The sequence below is a fragment of the Vulpes lagopus genome, chromosome 4 (genome assembly GCF_018345385.1).
Source record: "Vulpes lagopus strain Blue_001 chromosome 4, ASM1834538v1, whole genome shotgun sequence".
NCBI lineage: Eukaryota > Metazoa > Chordata > Mammalia > Carnivora > Canidae > Vulpes > Vulpes lagopus.
The window spans coordinates 133,213,096-133,235,536 of NC_054827.1; the positions used below are offsets into that span (position 1 = coordinate 133,213,096).

General features: G+C 37.9%; 1 protein-coding gene across 5 annotated transcripts in view; it reads left to right on the forward strand.

Moving 5' to 3' along the window:
• SMIM14 (small integral membrane protein 14) overlaps positions 1–22,441 on the forward strand; it is a 97,164-nt gene that overhangs the window by 38,389 nt on the left and 36,334 nt on the right. The window lies entirely within an intron of this gene.

The window sequence follows — 22,441 nt, forward strand, 5'->3', positions numbered from 1 at the left end:
GGGCGCGATCCTGGAGACCCGGGATCAAATCCCACGTCAGGCTCCTGGTGCATGGAGCCTGCTTCTCCCTCTGCCTGTGTCTCTGCCTCTCTCTCTCTCTGTGGGACTATCGTAAAAAAAAAAAAAAGACATAACATTTTTTTGTTCTAGAATATTATACACAGGTGTATTATCATAGACCAGTTAATAAAGGCAGGAATAAATATTTGCTCAAATATATGAATTGGTGGTTAATAAGTAGGTTTTTTGCTGAGTCAGTGTCTGTATATAGTGATCAGAAGTGTGTTTTCTGTGAATGATTTTCCTCTTAGAGTCAGCATATGTTAGGACTTAATGATCCTAAAGAATGTCTTAGAGGGCAATCAATAAAATAAGAACTTATAAATTAAATTAGACTTGTGGCTATAGAAATAAAATGGCAATTTCATATCTGTGATAACTTGATATACAAATAGATGAGTCTGAATAGAGAATATTTAAAGTATTTTCTCCTATTTGTGACATTAAATATAAAATTTTATGTCCAAATTTAAACTTAAGGCAAATTTTTTTTTTTCAAATTACTGTGATACTAGGAACAAAAAATAGACTTGTAATTTAACTGGTAAATTTTCCCAGGAGATCAGTTTTTGATAAGAATTACTACCTCATTTTTTCTTAGTATAGTATTTTTATTTTTAACATACTACCATGCTTTTTTCTCTTAGCTCTGCTGCTTGATTTTAGAGATGGCTAAAACTAAGCTCTACTTTTTAGGATTTCCTGTACATTTCTGTTCTCTTTAGTAGAATGTCAGGAAACCATATTTAGCTTTTGTTTTGTTTTGTTTTATTTTTATTTATTTATTTTTTTAAAGATTTTATTTATTTATTCATGAGAGAGAGAGAGAGAGGCAGAGACACAGGCAGAGGGAGAAGCAGGCTCCATGCAGGGAGCCTGACGTGGGACTCGATCCCGGGTCTCCAGGATCACATCCTGGGCTGAAGGCGGCGCTAAACCGCTGAGCCACCCAGGCTGCCCTTGTTTTGTTTTAAATAGGTACATTCATGCCTGATGGAACATTGTTTATAGCAATTCTAGTGTAAAATCTATTTTATATGAAAATTTTACAAACCTTTAAAACTGTACACTTTTTAGTCTGCGCTGGATATTTTCACACGATGTAAATCACTGATGGGTGATCCTGGATAGGTGATCCACTGATGTATAACATGCTGATAGTAGTATGGAAGATGCCAGGAGAGAGGAGGAACTCATTTGATTCAATAAGGAAAGTAGCTGATTAGGCTTGATAGACATTTGCTTGATTTGAATTGTGCTTTATAATTTTTTTCCTTTTCTTTAAACTCCAAATCAAGCAGCATTTTGGAGCCATATCTACTTAGTAGATATTAAGTGCTTTCTAAAAACGTTTCTGAAAGAGAGTATCTTTTGAAATAACATCCCTAACTTCAGAAATTAAAAAATAAGGTCTAACAGTGTTTCAGTGTTGTATAATAGTCTTTATTATAGCATTATTTCTAGTGTGAATAGTTAAAAACAAACCTAATTGCCTACCAGTAGGGCACTGTTTATATCGTGGTATGTTCATATGCTGGAATCTTATACAGATGTTTAAAATAATTATGTCTTTAAAGAATATATTAAAAAAATAATAATAAATAATAATTAAAAAATAAAGAATATGTAATAACCTAAGGGAAATTCATATACAGAATGAATAAAAGCAAGATAGAGAAATGGCATTTAGTTTGGTCTTGCTTTTCTGTACCCACACATACCATATATATGTGTGCCTAGGAAGAAAAGACTTGAAGAAAATATGTCAAAATGGTATAAAAAGGTGAGACTTTTTTTTTTTTTACAGTTTTCTGTATTTTCTGTTATATCTTATAATCAGAAAAAGGTTACTTAACAAAAACTATTTTTTTTGTTTAAATATGGTCAGCACTCTTTTATAATACACTAGGCTTTTCTACTTCTCATGCATTCATTATCTTGTACTCTTATACTTTTTTTTAGTACCTTTATCTTATTACTCTGTGGAAGTCTAACTCCTTAGCCTATATTTTACAAGCAGTTTATCTGAAGGTATAATTTTTCTGTATTAGTTATAACCACTAGGATTTAGATGTCTGCATGTTCAGGAAACTCATAGATGCAATAATAATGTATTACAGTATGACGATAGAGCAGAGATTTTTTTTCTCATCTTTCTAAACATGGACATTTGATTCATCCTTGCAATAGAGTAGCATCTCATTAATTCTAAGTACTAATTTGGAATTTTTGTTTTGTTTTTACTTCATATAAACTGGATTTGCTTATAGGTTAGAATATTACCAATTCCTGAGGACTTAAAGTGCTGATAGTAAGTAAAACCCTGAGGAAACTTGAGGATTTTATGATTATTTATGGTTAGCTCATTAGTTGTATGCTGGGCTACAGTATAGTTTTGCCTACTTTATGGAAATAGATGGGTTTTGCTATGGCTTATATTCACCTTAGGAGCAGTTAAGATTTTACCATTATTTCCTTTGTATTTTAATAAAGTTCTTTTTATTTACAATTTAAAACTAACTTCTGTTCCTAGTGTAGTAACAGTATCAGTTAAGGTTCTTTATTATAGGTTATAGATGTTCTGGCTGCATTAAGCAGAAAAAGACATATTAAAAGGATATTATGTGGCTCACACTGAACCAGGCATGGAAAATGAATAGGATCAAAGGGAGGGTAAGTGCCAAAACAGAAAGAGCCAAAGTCATACCATAGAATGAAAGCAGCCAAGGTGCTGCTTGTTCCTGAATTCCAGAGTTTTATATGCCCAAGTGTTGATGCACTATCTCCATTTAGATAAGTAGTAGATATCTTATATCTGATATGTGTATTACCAAATTTTTTTCTTGCTCCCAAGCTTAAACTTTGTGTCTTCTCTTTTCACTCCATTATTCTGATTGCTTAGGCAATACCTTTTTTTTTTTTTAAAGAAAGGATTTTATTTACTTATTCATTAGAGACAGAGAGAGAGAGAGAGAGGCAGAGACACAGGCAGAAGGAGAAGCAGGCTTCACACAGGGAGCCCGATGTGGGACTTGATCCCAGGTCTTCAGGATCACACCCTGGGCCAAAGGTGGCGCTAAACCGCTGGGCTACCGGGGCTGTCCCTAGGCAATACCTTTTATATCAGTTTTTAATCCCTCAACCTCATAGCTAATGCAGAAACATCCTTTTGGCTCAACTTTAAAAATATATTCAGAATCCAGACATTTCTCATACTTCTGATGCAACATCCTCATCTGGTCTACCATCAGCTCTTGCCTGGATTATTGAAATTAGCCTCCTTATGATCTTCCTTGTTTCTACCCTTCTTGTCATTCCCCACTTTCTTCAAGTTTAGTTCTCACTATAGCAGCTGAAGTGATCTATTTTTGATAAATCAGATAATACTCCTCCTTCTCTCAATATCCTACAGTAGCTCTGCATAACACTTAGAGTGAAAAAACAAACAAACTTTATGTAGCTCTACATGATCTATCCCCCCCCCACCACACTTTTCCACTTTGCTCACTTTGTTCTAACAATTCTGGCCTTCTTACTGTTATTGGAAAATACAGGTCACATACAAAGGATCAAGAGTATAAAGACTTCAGACTTTTCAGCAACAGAACTGGAAGGCATTGGAACAAGACGTTAAGTTTTGAAGGGAAATTATTACAAATACAGCATTTTTTTAAAAGATTTTATTTATTTATTCATGAGAGACACAGAGAGAGACAGGCAAAGACAGAGGCAGAGGGAGAAGCAGGCTCCTTGCAGAGAGTCTGATGTGGGACTGGATCCCGGGACCGCGGGATCACACCCTGAGCCGAAGGCAAATGCTCAACCACTGAGCCACCCAGGCGTCCCACAAATACAGCATTTTGTATTCAACCAAAGTATTGGTCAAATAGGAGGGAGCCTTAAAGAGAAGTGGTACCTCATGTACCATTTCTTAGATAGTTACTAGAAGATGAACTATTTTTCACCAAATTGAAGGCATAAACCCAGAAAGAAGAATAAGATTTGAGTGTCAAAAGCAGGAGATCTGGCACACACAAGAAGCAAAAGTAACTTCCAGGATAATGATAAACAGAGATCCTAAGGTGATAGCTGTGCACCAGGACAGGAACGCAAGACAGCTGGTTTCATTAAGAGGGTGTCACATGGCTCTAGCAGAGATTTTTCAGAAAGGTGAATTGATAGAGTATCTGGTGAGTCTATGTATCTGGTGATCTAGAAAACTGAAAGCAAATTGTCAAAAGTCATAGAAAACCAAGTAAATGGGGGAAAGAAAGAATAAGGAGGTACAGAAAAGAAAAAAAGTAATTATAATTCACTACATGGTTTAAGAGCATTTACATAGTGATAATATTTAAATTGACTATTGAGCTAAACTAATTTACCATGTAACTATTAGGAGATGGCAAGAGTGTACATGTGTGGTGAGTTCAGAAGAGAGAGAACTAAGAACTAGATTTTCATATTTTATACTGGTGAATCCATGGATATTGCTTAAAACTGAAAAATTAGGGGTCCCTGGGTGGCTCACTTGGTTGAACCATATGCCTTTGGCTCAAGTCAGGATCCTAGGTTCCTGGGATTGAGACCCATGTCAGACTCCCTGTTCCAGGGGGAGCCTGCTTATCTCTCTCTCTCTGCCTGCTGCTCCCCCTGCTTGTGTGCTCTCTCTCTCTTTCTCTCTGTAGAGTAAATAAATAAAATCTTTTAAAAAATCGAAAAATCAAGAAGTAGCAATAATGCATATTTATATATAAAGACATGGAGGTAAATACTAAAACGATCAGCTAAAAGTTGAAAGTTGTTGCCTCTGTGAGAGGGGAAATAGGAAGAGATGAGGAACTGCTTTTTTTTTAAAGATTTTATTTACTTATTCATGAGAGACACATGGAGAGAGAGGCAGAGACACAGGCAGAGGGAGAAGCAGGCTCCATGCGGGGAGCCCGACATGGGACTCGATCCCAGGACTCCAGGATCATGCCCTGGACCAAAGGCAGGCGTTAAACTGTTGAGCCACCCAGGGATCCCCGAGGAACTGCTTCTTTTGGGAACAAGCTTATAGCACTGTTTAACTCTATAAATTGTATATGCGAATAGCTAATAAAAATTAAAACAATAAAATAAAAAGCAAAAATCTTTCAGTTTAGAAAGTAAAAACAAGAGGTATACATCTGTTGAGTCGCTGGATGTGTTGCCTTTCTTTTCCCCTGCATGGACTATAAAGTGACTGGCTAAGGGCTTTGCTATTGGCTAAAACTAGATTACTGCTTTCTAAGAAAAGTAGAAGATACTCCTAAGGAGAGCTCCTACTTGGATGTTAAGGACAATAAAGAAGCCAGATCTCTAATGGTTGTAGAAGGGGAAGGAAAAGGAAGAATGCCTGGTTCAGTAATGAGGTGTACTGTATATATAAAGCCTTAGAATGAAGTGTTCCCTACTTTGAGCATTAAACGGTTCGTTCTCTAGCCTGCCTGCATGCTTTTTTGATAAGGGAAGCTGTCTGCGTATCCTAACTGCTCACCGACCGAGTCTTTGTTTAGTAACGTTGAAGAGAAAAACAAGAAAGCAGTCGAAAATAAGAGGAGCACCACAATGTGGTTGGACATTGCTACATTCAAAGACAAGATGAAATAATTAGGTTTGTCTAATAGGAAATCATTGTGAAGGTTACGGCTATCATTGCAGACTTACACAAGTAAGTTGTGCTAGTCTTAAATTTCACCAGCAACATGATTTTCTGAAATGCTAAATAACACTTCATAAAGTTGCACACAAAACTGAGTATAATCTTCCCTTGATTTAAATGCTGGAGTCTAGTTAAATTCCTTGATAATTCAGTGTGAAGTAAAATCATACAAAAAATAACTATTGCTGTTATTTTTTGATGGACTTAGATTATAAAGGCTCCGATTTTTCCCTCATGTGAATATGTGGCAGGACATTTCTAAGTCATGTGGGATGTAAGCCAATCACAACAACCAAAGATCTGCCTCTCAGATCCAGGGTATCCTGGTACTCCCATATTGGAGAACATTTGAGTCAGGTGAAAAGTAGAGTTTAAAAAAAAAAAAAGGACTGGCAGCCCCGGTGGCCTAGCAGTTTAGCGCCGTCTGCAGCCCAGGGTATGATCCTGGAGATCCGGGTTTGAGTCCCACATCGGGCTCCCTGCATGGAGCCTGCTTCTCCCTCTGACTGTGTCTCTACCTCTCACTCTCTGTGTCTGTCATGAATAAATAAATAAAATCTTTAGGAAGTAAATAAATAAAATAAAAATTTTTTTAAAAAAGGACGCCTGGGTGGCTCAATGGTTGAATGTCTGCCTTCGGCTCAGGGTGTGATCCTGGGGTCTGGGATCAAGTCCCACTTTGAGCTCCTTGCAGGGAGTCTGCTTCTCCCTCTCCTTAGGTCTCTGCCCCCCTCTCTCTGTATCTCTCCTGAATAAATAAATAAAATCTTAAAAAAAAAGTCTATAAATAAATAAATGCCAAATAATCTTATGAAGGCAGGCAAGAATAAAAAAGAGAAGGCATAATTCATAGAAAACGTAAGTAAATTGTTATGTATGAGTGGGTTATAATCCCCTGTTAAAAGAGACAGATTGGAGTTTTGAAATGCTATTTACAGGGCAGACAAACACTGAAAACAAAATATCATAGATAAGGGATAAAGGAGTGGGAAGGAGCTATCTCAAAAGAATGGGATACCTCTAATCTCAAACAAAATATAATTCAAAGCCAAAACAAATGGAACACATGAATAATATTGACAAAAGATAGCATTCATCAAAAAGATATGGACCTCTATGTCTTGAACAACAGAAAGCACAAAGACTATTAGAAACACAAGAAGAAACATACTTTAGAAATATTTGAGAAATGATAGTGAAAGCCATAGAAATGCTTTTGCAGGTTGAGTATGAGAGTGTATATGGGAGGAATATGTGTAGGTCAGTATGTTTGTAAATACATAGAAATGAGGGGATCCCTGGGTGGCGCAGAGGTTTAGCGCCTGCCTTTGGCCCCAGGGCGCGATCCTGGAGACCTGGGATCGAATCCCACGTCAGGCTCCCGGTGCATGGAGCCTGCTTCTCCCTCTGCCTATGTCTCTGCCTCTCTCTCTCTCTCTGTGACTATCATAAATAAATAAAAATTTAAAAAAATACATAGAAATGATTTCCAAGGGATATACCTTGGCTCCTAATAATGCTTACATTGAGGAGAATTTGAAGCTAGTCTAGGTACTAGTTTTAAGCCCAAAGGAAGTCTCTGTTGTAAGTTTTCCTTTTACAAATGAGGACACTGAGGCACAGAGAGGTGGTCACTTTCCCCAGATGTTAGAGCTGACTAGAGAGTGGCAGAGGCATATTCAACCCTGGCAGTTTAACTCTAGGCCCTGGGCTGTTTCTTTAATTCCATGTTTAGTTATGCTACTTGTTGGTCTACTTCAAGCACCTTTAAGAACACTATATTTGTGATCAGTGGGGCTCTAGGGGAGGATAGGAGAAAGCAGTAAGTCAGAGACTCTTGACTGCATTTTGACATTTTAAAACTATGTGAGTGCATTACATAGTCAAATAATTAACCCTAAAAATAAAACTTTTTTAAAAAAAGATATATTATTTGTGGGAGAGAGAGCGTGCGTGCACACACGTGCTTGCAAGCAGGAGGAGGGGCAGAGGGAAGAGGGAGAGAGACTTTGAAGCAGATTCCCCGCTGAGCATGGAACCTGATGTGGGCTTGAGGCCACGACCTGGAGATCATGACTTGAGTCAGAAATCAAGAGTTGGCTGCTTAACTGACTGAGCCACTCAGGCACCCCTAAAAACAAAATTTTATAAGCTACTTCAAAGGCATTATAAGCAGTAAAATAATATACACTAATCACAGACTTTTTCACTGAAGAATAAAATTTTTGAATGTACTACTGTTACATGATTTGAAAAGAAGATACATTCTATGATGTTTACCTTTCCAGTAATTCTAATAAGACTTTTTTCTGTTTTTACATACTTTGATTACTAAATTGATAGACTTTTTCTCATCAGCATGTGAAAAAAATATATAAAAATAGAAAACCTTGTATGTTTCCTAAGGAAAGATGGATACAAACAGCAATTCAAATTCTTTACTATTGCCTCACCAGTGCTTATGTAAGTTCTGATTCTTTAACTGCTAAGCTCTACTGGTACAAAGAATATAAATCTGATTTTCATTTATTTTATTTTCTGTATGCAATATGGACTTTATGTTTTTTAACATTTTATTTATTTATTCATAGAGAGAGAGAGGCAGAGACACAGGCAGAGGGAGAAGCAGGCTCCATGCAAGGAGCCCGATGTGGGCCTCGATCCCTGGTCTCCGGGATCATGCTGGAGGCAGCGCTAAACCCACTGAGCCACCAGGGCTGCCCGCAATATGGACTTTATTTATTTATTTATTTATTAAAGATTTTATTCATTTATTTATTCATGAGAGACACACATAGAGAGAGGCAGAGACACAGTCAGAGGGAGAAGCAGGCTCCCTGAAGGGAGCCTGATGTGGGACTCGATCCTGGGACTCCAGGATCACATCCTGGGCAGGTGCTAAACCGCTGAGCCACCCAGGGATCCCCGCAATATGGACTTTAAAGCAGATGACTGTATCTCTAATTGTTTTATAGGGGTGTTTTTAAATGATACATTATAAACAATTTAAGTTTGATAAGACTGCAGTACAACGAATGCCCATTTTGGGGTGCTAATGACAAAGTTTTGCTTACTCGGCATCTCCTTCCAATGATTTAATTACTTCATTGAGTTACACACTTGTTCATAACAAGGTTGTATTTTACTAGGTGCATGTATGTATCAATTTGTCTCAGGAATGTTCAGAGACATTAATAAATAGAGGCAATATCTGACATTAAAGTCTATTTCTATCCTATTCTAATTAGTGCTTTTTCACTAAATACTGGCTGATCAGACTCAAAAGAAGTAGATAAGAATATATAGTGAGTTCCTTTCAATCAAAATCATATATCTTTATCAAGTTATTTTGTTTCATTACTTGATTTAATATGGGAATATGCCCAATGATAAATATGGATTTTTCTTGACATAGTAGTAGAATATTCTACATGTGTAGAAAGGTGCCAACACAAAATTTTAATGTAATTATAAATCTTTTTTATTTTAACTCTACTTATTTATTTATTGAGAGAGAGAGAGCACAAGCAGGGGGAGGAGCAGAGGGAGAGGGGCAGTTCAGCTCTGGGCTGAGCACGGAGCCCTTTGCAGGACTTGATCTTATGACCCTGAGATGATGACCTGAGTAGAAATCAAGACTTGGATACTTAACTAACTGAGCCATCCAGGTATCTGATTTAAAAATTTAAATCAATTTTTTAAATTTGGTATTTTTTGTGTGTGCCCTTTGTGAGGCTAGTATTCTTAAAATTTTTTTTTAAAAAGACGTTTCCTTATAATTACTGTATTTAGTTGTTTGGGGTTTGGGTTTTTTTGTTTCTGGTTTTTTTTTTTAATGATTAATATTTCCTTACAATAATAAAAATGGCCTGCAGAGGGACTTTTTCCATTCCCATTGATGCCATTTGCAGAATTATTTGTGGGTTTACCCTTATTTGCTCTCTTGCCACCTCCTCCTTCTCCTGTTCTCCTTGAATGGCTGTCTCTTGGCATAAAATTTCTTCTATTAATGATAGTTCCAGAAAGAGAGAACAGGTAGATTTAGTAATGTGAACTTGGATTATGCTCTGTATCTTTCCTGTTCTCTGTTGTAACCTAAGATTTAGAATACAGATAATCCACCCCCCCCCTTTTTTTTTGGTTTGTTGAGCTCTATATTTCAACTCTAAACAGTGTAACTGAAGCATGAACATTTTTAATTTACTTAAATTTGTTTTCTTATTAAAGTAGTATAAACACGTGATCTGGGAGATCCTTGGTCAGATTCCTATTTATAGGCCCAGAGGCCTTGTAAATTGTGGCTAATGTTCATGGTACTTAAATCATTCACATTAAGGTTCATTGGACTTTTTCCCAGATGAAAAATATGTGTGCCTGAAAAATTTTTTGAGAAACTTCTCTAGCAAATAGAGCTATTGCTAGTATCTTATTTAATTGTAAAACATTCAGTTATTGAAATAATATATAAATATGTTCTTTAAAAAAAAAATCAATATGGGATGCCTGGGTGGCTCAGTGGTTGAACGTCTGCCTTTGCTCAGGTCATGATCCCAATCTTAGGGATCGAGGCCTGCATCAGGTTCCCTGCAAACAGTCTGCTTCTCCCTGTCTATGTCTCTGCCTTTCTCTTTGTGTCTCTCATGAATTAATAAATAAAATCTTTTTTAAAAATTCAGTACATTAAAAATAAGAGTAAACTCCTCACTCACTTCTCTATATTTGGCTTATTCCCTACTTCCCTAAATGAATTTGGTGTGCATCTTTTCAGATCTTTCTAACAAATACATATTTAAATACTATGGTATGTGTGTGTGGGGGATTGTGCGTGTGTGTGTGTGTATATGTATATATATATATAATATATTTAATAATAATAATATATTTAGCATTTTACATGTTGCTCCAAAGCCTTTTTAATCATATGATTAACTTTTGGGTTCTTTTTGGTCAATAAAGGAAATTTTTGTCAATTTTTTTCTTTAAAACCATAATACTTTTTATGAGTATCATTCAGGCACTAGAAGACTAGTTAGTCCTTCTTTGGTTAGAGGTATAATTCACTTTACCAATTAGGAAGTGAAGTTATGTTTTACTTAAAAGATAAAACAGTGGGGGCGCTTGGGTGGCTCAGTTGGTTAAGGGTCTGCCTTCCACTCAGATCATGATCCCAGAGTCCCCGGATCAAGACTCACATCTTCACTTCAGGCTCCCTGCTCAGTGGGGAGTCTACTTCTCCCTCTGCCCCTCACCTCACTTGTGCTCTCTCTCTTTCTCAAATAAAGAAAGAAAATCTTGAAGAAAAAAAAAAAAGATAAAACAGTGATTGCACATCAGTATATTTAATTCAATAATTCAGGCAATGTACAGTAAATTTTAAAAGAGAAAGTAAAAATCTTGTATTTTTCAACCTCTCATGCTTCTTTACTGAATATGAACTATTAACAGTTTTTTAAAAATCTCATTCCAGTCACATGGCTACATAGCAAATTACTTCAACACTTAGTGGCATAAAACAACCTTTTATTAAATTGACAAACTGTGTATCTGGAGTTCATACAGTGCATAGTAGAGATGACTTGTGTGCTGTGCCACATGTGGGTTTTTAGCTGTACATCTCAGGGCTGGGAGCAGGAAGCGTCTGGAGGCTGACTTATTCACTGTCTGGCAATTGACAAACTGTGTATCTGGAGTTCATACAGTGCATAGTAGAGATGACTTGTGTGCTGTGCCACGTGTGGGTTTTTAGCTGTATGTCTCAGGGCTGGGAGCAGGAAGCGTCTGGAGGCTGACTTACTGTCTGGCAGTTGACAAACTGTATCTGGAGTTCATACAGTGCATAGTAGAGATGACTTGTGTGCTGTGCCATGTGTGGGTTTTTAGCTGTACGTCTCAGGGCTGGGAGCAGGAAGCGTCTGGAGGCTGACTTACTCACTGTCTGGCAGTTGATACTGGTAGATGACTGAAACCCTACCTAGTATTCTCAACCAGAACACCTACATATGGCCTTTTCATGTGGCTGCTTTGCTTCCTCGCAGCGCTGGTGGCTTGGTTCCAAGATTGAGTATCCATATTATACTATGGTTGGAGGAAGGTGAGAACCAGGCAACAGGTGGATACTTTTTTCTTTAAATTTCCTTAGGTAATCTCTACACCTAACATGGGGCTCAAACTCACCCAGATCCAGAGTCACATGGTCTCCTGCCTGAGCCAGCCAGGCACCCTAGCAGCTGGGTGCTATCTATGACCTAGCCTATGGCACTTCTGTTATACTTAAAGAAAAAAAAATATATATATATTTTATATGTGTATTATATATAATTTTATATTTTTCAATTTTATTAAAATTTTAATTACATATATTTTATATATTTATATATATATATATTTTTTAAGATTTTATTTATTTGACAGAGCATGCAGGAGCAGGCACAGCAGCAAGCAGAGGGAGAGGAAAAATCAGGTTCCTTGCTGAGCAGAGAGCCCATTGTGAGGCTCCATCCTCTGACCCTGGGATCATGACCTGAGCCGAAGGTAGATGCCTAACCAACTGAGCCATCCAGACATCCCTTTTTTTTTTTTTAATTTTTTTTTAAAATTTTTATTTATTTATGATAGTTACAGAGAGAGAGAGAGAGAGAGGCAGAGACACAGGCAGAGGGAGAAGCAGGCTCCATGCACCAGGAGCCCGATGTGGGACTCGATCCCGGGTCTCCAGGATCGCGCCCTGGGCCAAAGGCAAGCGCCAAACCACTGCGCCACCCAGGGATCCCCCAGACATCCCTTTTTTTAAATTGTAATTTTAAGTAGGCTCCATGCCTAACATTGGGCTCAAATTCATGACCCTAATATTAAGAGTCATATGCTCTACTGACTGAGCCAGCCAGGTGCTCTCTTTATAAAACTTTTTTGTTACACTTTTTTGAAAGTTCTTATTTATTTGAGAGAGAGAGAGAGAGCCTGAGTGGAGAGGATGGGCAGAGGAAGAGGGAGAGGGACAAGAAGATTCCCTGCTGAGCAGGGAGCCTAACCTGGAGCTCTAACCCAGGACCCTGAGATCATGACCTAAGCAGAAGTCAGATGCTTAACTGACTGAGTCATTCAGGTGCCCCTGTACTTTTTTTTTTTTTTTTTTTAAGATTTATTTGAGGGAGAGCCCGCACTCGAGCACAGCAGGGAAGGGCAGAGGGAGAAGAGAGAGAGCGAACCTCCACCAGACCCCGTGCTGAGTGCAGAGCCTGCTGTGGGGCTCAATTCCACAATCCCAACATCATGACCTGAACTAAAATCAAGAGTTGGTCATTCAGCCGACTGAGCTACCCAGTTGCCCCTGTTATACTTTTGATTGTAACAGTCAACAAGCCTGCTCAGGTTCAAGAAGAGAGAAAATAGACTACACATCGTTTTTTTCAACTAAAGTATAATTGACAAATAATACTAATCAGGTGTGTAACAAAATGATACTTACACATTACTAAATGATCACCATAGTAAGTCTGGTTAACATCTGTCATCATATGTAGTTACAAAGAAATTTTTTGCCGGGGACTTTTAAGATCTACTTTTTTAGCAACTTTCAAAAAAGCAGTGTTTGACTATATTATAATTGACTATAGTCACCATGCTATATCCCCTTGACTTATTTTATAACTAGAAATTTGTACCTTTTAACGCCCTACATCCATTTTGCCCACCCTCTACCACCAATCTGTTTGTTCTCTTTATATATTAGCTTGGTTTATTGTTTCAGTTCCACATAGAAGGCAGATTATACAGTATTTGTCTTTCTCTGACTTATTTCACTTAGCTTATGTCCTCAGGGTCCATCTGGATTGTCACAGATGGCAAGATTCCATTCTTTTCATGGCTGAATAGTATTCTTCTGTGTGTGTGTGTGTGTGTGTGTGTGTGTACACCATTTTTATCCATCAATGGACACTTAAGTTGTTTTCATGTCTTGGCTATTGAAAATAATGTTGCAGTGCACATAGATGTGCATATATATTTTTGAATTAGTGTTTTCATTTTCTCCAGATAAATACCCAGAAGTGGAATTGCTGGATCATGTGGCAGTAATTCTATTCTTAATTTTTTGAGAAACCTTATGCCATTTTCCATAGTGGCTGCACCAGTTTACATTCCCATCATTAGTGCACAGGGTTTCCTTTTCTCTCTATCCCCACCAATGCTTGTTATTTCTTGTCTTTTTGGTAATAGTCATTCTAACAGGTAAGAGGTGATGTCTCACTGTGGTTTTCCTGATGATTTGATTTGCATTTTCCTGATTTGCATTTTCCTGATGATTAGTGATGCTGAACAACTTTTCATGTACCTGCTACCCTTTTTTTTTTTAAAGGAAACCAGGCTTTTTTTTTTTTTTAAGATTTTATTTATTTATTCATGACACACACACACACACACACACACACACACAGAGGCAGAGACACAGGCAGAGGGAGAAGCAGGCTCCATGCAGGGAGCCCGACATGGGACCCCATCCCGGGGTCTCCAGGATCACACGCCGGGCTGCAGGCGGCGCTAAACTGCTGCACCACCAGGGCTGCCCACCTGCTACCCATTTGTATGTCTTCTTTGGATAAATGTCTATTTTGAATTTTTAAATCAGATTGATCTTTTGTTGTTGAGTTGTAGGAGTTTTTAAAAATATTTTGGGTATTAATCCTTTACCAGATAGGTGATTTATAAATATTTTCTTCCTTTCAGTAGGTTATCTTTTCTTTTCTTTTTTTCTTTCCCTCCCTGCCTCCCTCCCTCCCTTCCTTTCTTCCTTCCTTAGATTTTATTTGTTTGAGAAAGAGAGAACACATGTATGTGAGCTGGTGGGGGAAGGTTGGCAGGAGGAGAAGCAGAGGGAGAAGTTGACTCCCCACTGAGTAGGGACCCCAGTGCGGGGCTTGATCCCAAGGCCCACGAGAACATGACCTGAGCTGAAGGCAGCTGCTTAACCCACTTAGCCACCCAGCACCCCAGTAGGTTATCTTTTCATTTTATTGGTGGTTTCCTCTGTTGTGCAAAAGATTTTTAGTTTGATGTAGTCCCACTTATGTTTGCTTTTGGAGTCAGATAAAAAATTTATCACTAATACCGATATCAGGGAGCTTACTGCTTATGTTTTCTTCTAGGAGTTTATGGTTTCAGGTCTTACATTCAAATCTAACCCATTTTGCATTAATTTTGATTAATTTTAATTAATGTTAATCCATTTCTTAGTTAAGACCATTCACCTCTTAATAGGGAGTAGAAAGATCTGGAAGAGCCTGTGTGACTATAAGTAGTGCTGTGGCTGCTTTTGGAGAATACAGTCTGCTACATACATCTTTCTAGAAATTTGTTTTACATAGGAGGGATCCATAGTACACAAACATTTCTGCAACTTTTTTTTTTTCACCTCATAGATCTTTTCATGTTAGCAAATGTCTTAGTTTTTGGTTTTCTAAAACAGTACCATAGACTGGGTGGCTTATAAACAACAGCAATTTATTCCTCATAGTTCTGGAGACTGGAAGTTCCAAGATCAGGTGTCAGCATGGTTGGGTTCTGGTGAGGGCCCTCTTCCAGGTTGCAGACAGCTGTTTTCTCATTGGGTCCTCACATGGTAGAGAGAGGGCAAGAGCATTCTGCGGTCTCTTTTAAAAGAGCATGAGTCCTGTTCATGAGGGCTCCATCCTCATAACCTATCACCTCTGAAAGGCCCCACATCTGAATACTAGCACATTAGGGATTAAGATTTCAACATTTTTCAATAGTGTAATGGTATTGGAATCTTCTTTTCTTTTAGTAACACGTAAATATCTAAGTTGTGAGTACTTGAAATAATGTAGGAAATAGAGCAAAAAGTCAAAGTTTCCCTCTTGCCTACTCCTTACCACTCTGACCCCATGATCACTATTGCTTGCTTGGCCAGAGATTGGATTTAGTTTGTGGACTTTCCAATTATGTATCTATGTATTTATGTATCTCTACATATACATATATATGTGTATATATATATATATCTTTATATTTGTATAAAATCAAAATCACTTGTACCATAAGGGTATAACATATGGATTATACTGTTCTCCTGTCAATGGCCTTAAATTGTATGGTGATTTTTGGTTCGATAAATTCAAAATCAGAAGATATTTTGTAGGATTGGAAAAAGTATATGTTTTTCATTTGGGCAAAGTAGCCCAACCTATTAGTGTTAGAGGTTTAAAAAATATTTTCAGGGACACCTGAGTGGCTCAGCGGTTGAGCGTCTGCCTTTAACTCAGGGCATGATCCCGGAGTCCTGGGATTCAGTCCTGCATTGGGCTCTCTGCATGGAGTCTGCTTCTCCCTCTGCCTGTGTCTCTGCCTCTCTCTCTGTGTCTCTCATGAATAAATAAATAAAAATATTTAAAAATAAATATTTTCAAAATATTCAGACTTGCCTTTAACTCAGTTATTTGAAGTCTTGAGGCTTAAACATGCATGGATTATTGTGGGTTGCTGCAGATTATTTTTGTTAATGTTATAGGAAAATATGTAGAAATGCTACTTAGTCGTTAAGAACTAAGTTTGATAAAAAATACTAGGTTCTAGCTGGTCTCCCAGTTGAAACATTGGACTTCTGTATGGTGTGATTATGTAGGAATATTTTAATGTTCTTTATTTGTGTTTTGTCATTTCTTTAAAACATCCCTCCTGTAATTTGGCAGCATATATGAAAACCTAAAATGTGTATACCTTTATTCTAGCAATTCCTCTCCTTATCCTAAAGAGATTAAATACGTAAGAATGTATTTGTAGGAATATTCACTGCAGCATTGTTTTCATGTACAAATTTGGAGATGATGTAATTAAATGGAATGCTCTGCAGCATTAAAAGTTATATAAAGCTGGTTTTTGACCTTAAAAGATTTGTTACTAGGTGTGTATGGGTGACTCAGTTAAGTATCTAACTTGATTTCAGGTCGTGATCTCCGGGTCATGCCCCACACTCAGCAAGGAGTCTAATTCTCTCTCTCTCTCTCTCTCTGTCTCAAATAAATAAATAAATCTTTTAAAAATTTATAACTAGTTTCTGACTATGGCAAAAAGATAGCAAAATAACATGGAGAGGGTTCTGTTTTGTAAAATTATATACATGTACATACATGCAATTAACTGTGTGGATCCACATATACACAGGGTTTTTTGGTTTGTGTTTTTTTTTTTTATTTGTTCATGAGAGACACAGAGAGAGGCAGAGACATAGGCAGAGGGAGAAGCAGGCTCCCTGTGAGGAGCCTGAGGTGGAACTCGATCCCAGGACCCTGGGATCACGACCTGAGCCACCCAGGCTCCCCAAAAGGGTTTTTTATTTTATTTTATTTTATTTTATTTTATTTTATTTTATTTTATTTTATTTTATTTTATTTTATTTTATTTTATTTTGGGGGGGGGTTTATAGATACAGTACTATGCTGTATTTTTCTCTTATGATTATCTTTTTTTTTTTTAAGATTTATTTATTTATTTATTCAGAGAGAGAGAGAGAGAGGCAGAGACACAGTCAGAGGAAGAAGCAGGCTCCGTGCAGGAAGCCCGATGTGGGACTCGATCCCAGGTTTCCAGGATCACACCCCAGGCTGCAGGCGGCGCTAAACTGCTGCACCACCAGGGCTGCCCTCTTATGATTATCTTAATAACGTTTCTTTTCTTCAGTTTTCTTTTTTATAAGAATACAGTATATGATACATATAGCATACAAAATACATGTTAATCACCTGTTATCAGTTAAGTCAGCAGCAGCCTATTACTAGTTAAGTTTTGGGGGAGTCAGAACTTATACACGGATTTTTGACTCTGCCAGGGGTCAACGTTCCTAACCACTCACTGTGTCATTCAGGTGTCATCTGTATTACAGATATGTATGTCTGGAATACATTAACCAGAATGTTAATAAAGAGTTATCATCATATGGTAGGATTTTGTCCATTTTGGTCACTGCTCTATCCCTAAGAACTACTGGAACATGACTGAACCACATTAGAATGTAGGAAATGTTCTGTTTTGTTCTTTTTTTTTTCCCCCTTTAAATAGTGCTTTGTGTCATTATTGTCTCTCTACTAGTAGTAGGCTCTCTACTATGTCTACGGATCCATAATATATACTTGCTATTTTGTGACTGTATTTCCCAAACCTCACATTGGAACTCATGACCTGAGACAGATGATCAGTTAGAGTACCTAAACATGGGCATACCTATTTCTCGTCTTCACTTTTCAATATCTTGCTCTCAAGCTGGCAAGGAATTTAGTTGTTGCAAATGAAATTCATTTATATAATTCCTCTGAGGAGTTTGAGGAAAAAATAGTCTCTTAAAATCTTTGACAAAATGCGCATAAAAATCACTCAATATTTCTCAAAGAAATGAATACTTTGCTATATTTATGTTTTGAGAAGAGCCACAGGAATCTCACTGCTCAGTGATTTTCAAGCCAGCCTTACAACTGTGAGCTGTGTGAGGTCTGGTTAGAGAGGACATTGACTGAACTATTTAGTTACTGCTTTGAAAGTATTTTTTTGTTGTTGGTTTTAGAATTTCATTTTTTAAAAAATTGTAGTGATAAAGTTGAGCATGCTTATTTCACAAACAGGCAGCTCTGTTTAATTTTATTATTTTTTTAAAAAAGATTTTATTTATTCATGAGAGACACACAGAGAGAAAGGCAGAGATACAGGCAGAGAGGAAGAAGCAGGCTCCATGCAGGGAGCCCGATGCAGGACATGATCCTGGAGTCCCAGGCCGAAGGCAGGTGCCAAACCACTGAGCCACCCAGGGATTCCCTCTGTTTAATTTTAAAAGGACTTTCTCCCCCTTTCCTGAATATTGCTGTGATGCTATAATCTAAAAACATTATCCCATGGGCCACGAACTGGGTTTTTTATACACATGTTTAATTTTATATATGTTTAATTATATCATTTAATTCTTAGAATGCCTTAAGGTTCATAATGTTAGGTAGGTAGTGATGGGATGAGGGATAAAGCAGATGCTGGCCATGCTCTTGCAGCTACTTCTGAGGGTTAACAGCCACACCTTTGAAAGAGCTACCTCCACAGGCTAACAGAACAAGAAAGGCCTAGCCACGAAGCTGGCTCAGAAGCCATAAGGAGACTTTGAAGACCTGAACAGGCACACAAAAGGTACAGCTTGCTTTAGGGTCACAATAGAGGCTCGTAAGAATCTCATACAGTACATAAATACAATTATAACGACGCATCATGAATGGGGAGATGCGCAGAAGCCAAAATGATATCTGACCACCAACTGTCAATCAAAAATGTCAATTAAAGCCAAATTTACATATACAAAAACAGGCTTAAAAGAATGCAGCTAGAGCCACTCTTACTCTGGCCAGGCCCCGCCTTCTCACTTGAAAATGTACTTGGTATCTACTCAATAAACTGTCCCCATTCTGGTCTCGGGTCTCTAATTCATTGGTGCATCTGGGACAGGAACCAAACAACCCATAACATCAATGACATCAATAGGTCATATTTATGTCTCTTATATTTTGAAGAAGCTTTATAGAAAGTGACAGACACAGAATTTGAACCCAAATACCTCTGACTTTAAAGCTTTACTTTTAATTTTTTTTTTAATTTTTATTTATTTATGATAGTCAGAGAGAGAGAGAGAGAGGCAGAGACATAGGCAGAGGGAGAAGCAGGCTCCATGCACCGGGAGCCCAACGTGGGATTCGATCCCGGGTCTCTAGGATCGCGCCCTGGGCCAAAGGCAGGCGCTAAACCGCTGTGCCACCCAGGGATCCCTAAAGCTTTACTTTTAATAACTGTTCTGTTTACCAGTGCATAGATAGCTCCATGGGAAAGAAGGGGACTTCCCATATATGTGAAGTTCTTGGGCAGACATAGAAAAATAGCAAATAAGGGGCACCCGGTGGCTCAGGTTGAGCATCTGCCTTTTGCTCAGGGCATGATCCTGGAGCCCTGGGATCAAGTCCCACATCAGGCTCCCCACAAGGAGTCTGCTTCTTCCTCTGCCCATATCTCTGCCTCTCTCTATGTGTTTCTCATGAATAAATAAATAAAAATTTAAAAATAGCAAATAAGTTCTTGTTTAGGTAGTGTCTTAGCTCAGGCTGCTATAGCAAAATACCATAGACAGCTGGCTTAACCAGCAAACATTGATTTCTCACAGTTCTGGAGTCTGGAAAGTCTAAGAACAAGTGCAGGCAGATTTGGTGTCTCATGATAACTCTCTAGTTGGTTGACCAGATAGTTGCCTTCTTGCTATATATTCACATGGCATGGAGAGAATGAGGGCTCTAGTCTCTTCTTCAAGGGCACTAATCCCATCATGGGGACTTCACTCTTAGGACCTCATTTAACCTAAAGACCTCCCAAAGGCCCCACTTCCAAATACCATCACATTGGGGATTTAGGACTTCAGCATATGAAGTTGGGGCACAGACATTCAGTCTCCCTAACAGGTACATTTTGATAACTCCAAAGAGAAACATTCTGTTCTTTGTAATTCTTATCAGTAAATTTTTCCAAAGTAAGATTCCTCATAGAAGATCCATTTATCTCCTTTTTGTTATTAAAATCTCTTTGGTCTACATTTTTCCCATAGGCCGCCTCTGACAGCCAAGGTTTTATATCAGGCTCCTGGGATATCCTAACAAGACTGTTTGGATTCTTCAGTGTTCCCTAACGTGAAATCTCTGCACCAGATCTTTTTTATTCTTTCAGTTTCTTTTAATATCTGCCTATTTCCCTAATTTAGAAATACATTTATTCATACTGTGCTTTCTCTGTGATTTTGAAACTAACTCACTTCAAAAACTTTCCTTGACCATCCTAGTTAGGTAGAGAGATCTAAATCTACTTTTATTTCTTTTCTAGTATCCTAGGATCAGTGTTGACATGAAATTTTATCTGGACAGCAACAGTAGGCTCTAGATAGTTCACATATGATTCCTCCCTTCCCCTCCATCATAATACGAAAAATATTTGAAGTCTGTGACCATCCTGTAGATACTGGCATTTCTGTTTCCTTCACATATTATCCTTTTTTTTTCTTTTGTTTTCACAAATAGTTTCCTTTTGGAGTAAGCCAAAATTAGCATCAATATGTATTCTCCAAATAAGTCCAGAGAAAACTGAGATGTATTGTAAATTAGGCCTTTGTTTAAAGAGTTCCATCAAAACAGTAAAATTTTCTTGTACTGAAAATACATGGTTTTTTGAATTTTTTAAAGAAAATTATTTAAAGAAATTACTTTTTTACTCATCATCGGTGTTTGAATCTGAACACTGAATATATATTCCAAAAACACTTAAGTGCTGGGCTAGGAATGTGATCATGCTACTTTGGCATCTCATTATTCAAAGTTAGCAGCGTTGCTTGCTGGTGAACATGAAGAATGTCACCAGGAACTCATAGAAAACCAGCCAGAATAGCAGGATCCAATCACAGCTCTTGGTGGAATGTCCCAAAGATTCGATGCAGCTTGAACTAGGGATAAAGTGCTACCCTCAGCCAGGCTCCCAATGGATAAATTCTTCTCATTCTTGGTTGTGTGTGTGTGTTTGTGCACATGCTTGCAGGCACTCATTTTTAATTTTCTTAGAGCTGAAGGAACTCCTGTTTGTACACCATGAGCCAAAGGGTTTATCCTTGCGTGCTGAAAATCATTTGACTCCCAGTCTTCTGGCTGTCTTTACCTAGGAAAAATCACTTATTATGAGCCAGTAGAGCTTCCACATTAAATTGATTTAATTTCTTCTTTTACCTTATATGTGAATGAATTAATTTTCTAGAAATTCCTATAACAGGACAAATTGTACATTACCTTTTTTTTTTAATTTTTGTTTTTTTATTATTTATTTATGATCGTCACAGAGAGAGAGAAAGAGGCAGAGACATAGGCAGAGGGAGAAGCAGGCTCCATGCACCGGGAGCCCGATGTGGGATTCGATCCCGGGTCTCCAGGATTGCGCCCTGGGCCAAAGGCAGGCGCCGAACCGCTGTGCCACCGAGGGATCCCTATATTACCTTTTTTAAAAAAAATTTTTATCATAATCCCAAAGGGAAACCTGCTCTTTCTTCTCATGGCACTTTGTTCCCATGGTTTTCTCTCTCTCTCTCTCTCTTTTTTTTTTTTTTTTTTTTTTTGAGCAATCTTTATACTCAGTATGGGACTCCAACTCTCTACCCCATGATCAAGAGTCACTTGTTCTATGAACTGAGCCAGCCAGGCACCCCAAGAGAGATTTCTTTTAGTGCAGAAGGAAACATTGGTTATGTTGGTCTTAGAGTCTATTTAATAACTATACCTATGGTTATTTTCACCTCAATCTGAATTTGCTTCAGTTCAGTTATACAATTGGTCAATTCATAGAAGTATTTTGTAACCATAGAATTATGCTTGAGAGGATGTAATGATATGTTAACAAATTATGAAACAGAATTTTGTACATTGTGAAGTAGAATGGAATTGTGTTAAGAATTTAGACTCTTGGGGATCCCTGGGTGGCGCAGCGGTTTGGCGCCTGTCTTTGGCCCAGGGCGCGATCCTGGAGACCCAGGATCAAATCCCACATCGGGCTCCCGGTGCATGGAGCCTGCTTCTCCCTCTGCATATGTCTCTGCCTCTCTCTCTCTCTCTGTGTGTGTGTGACTATCATAAATAAATAAAAAAA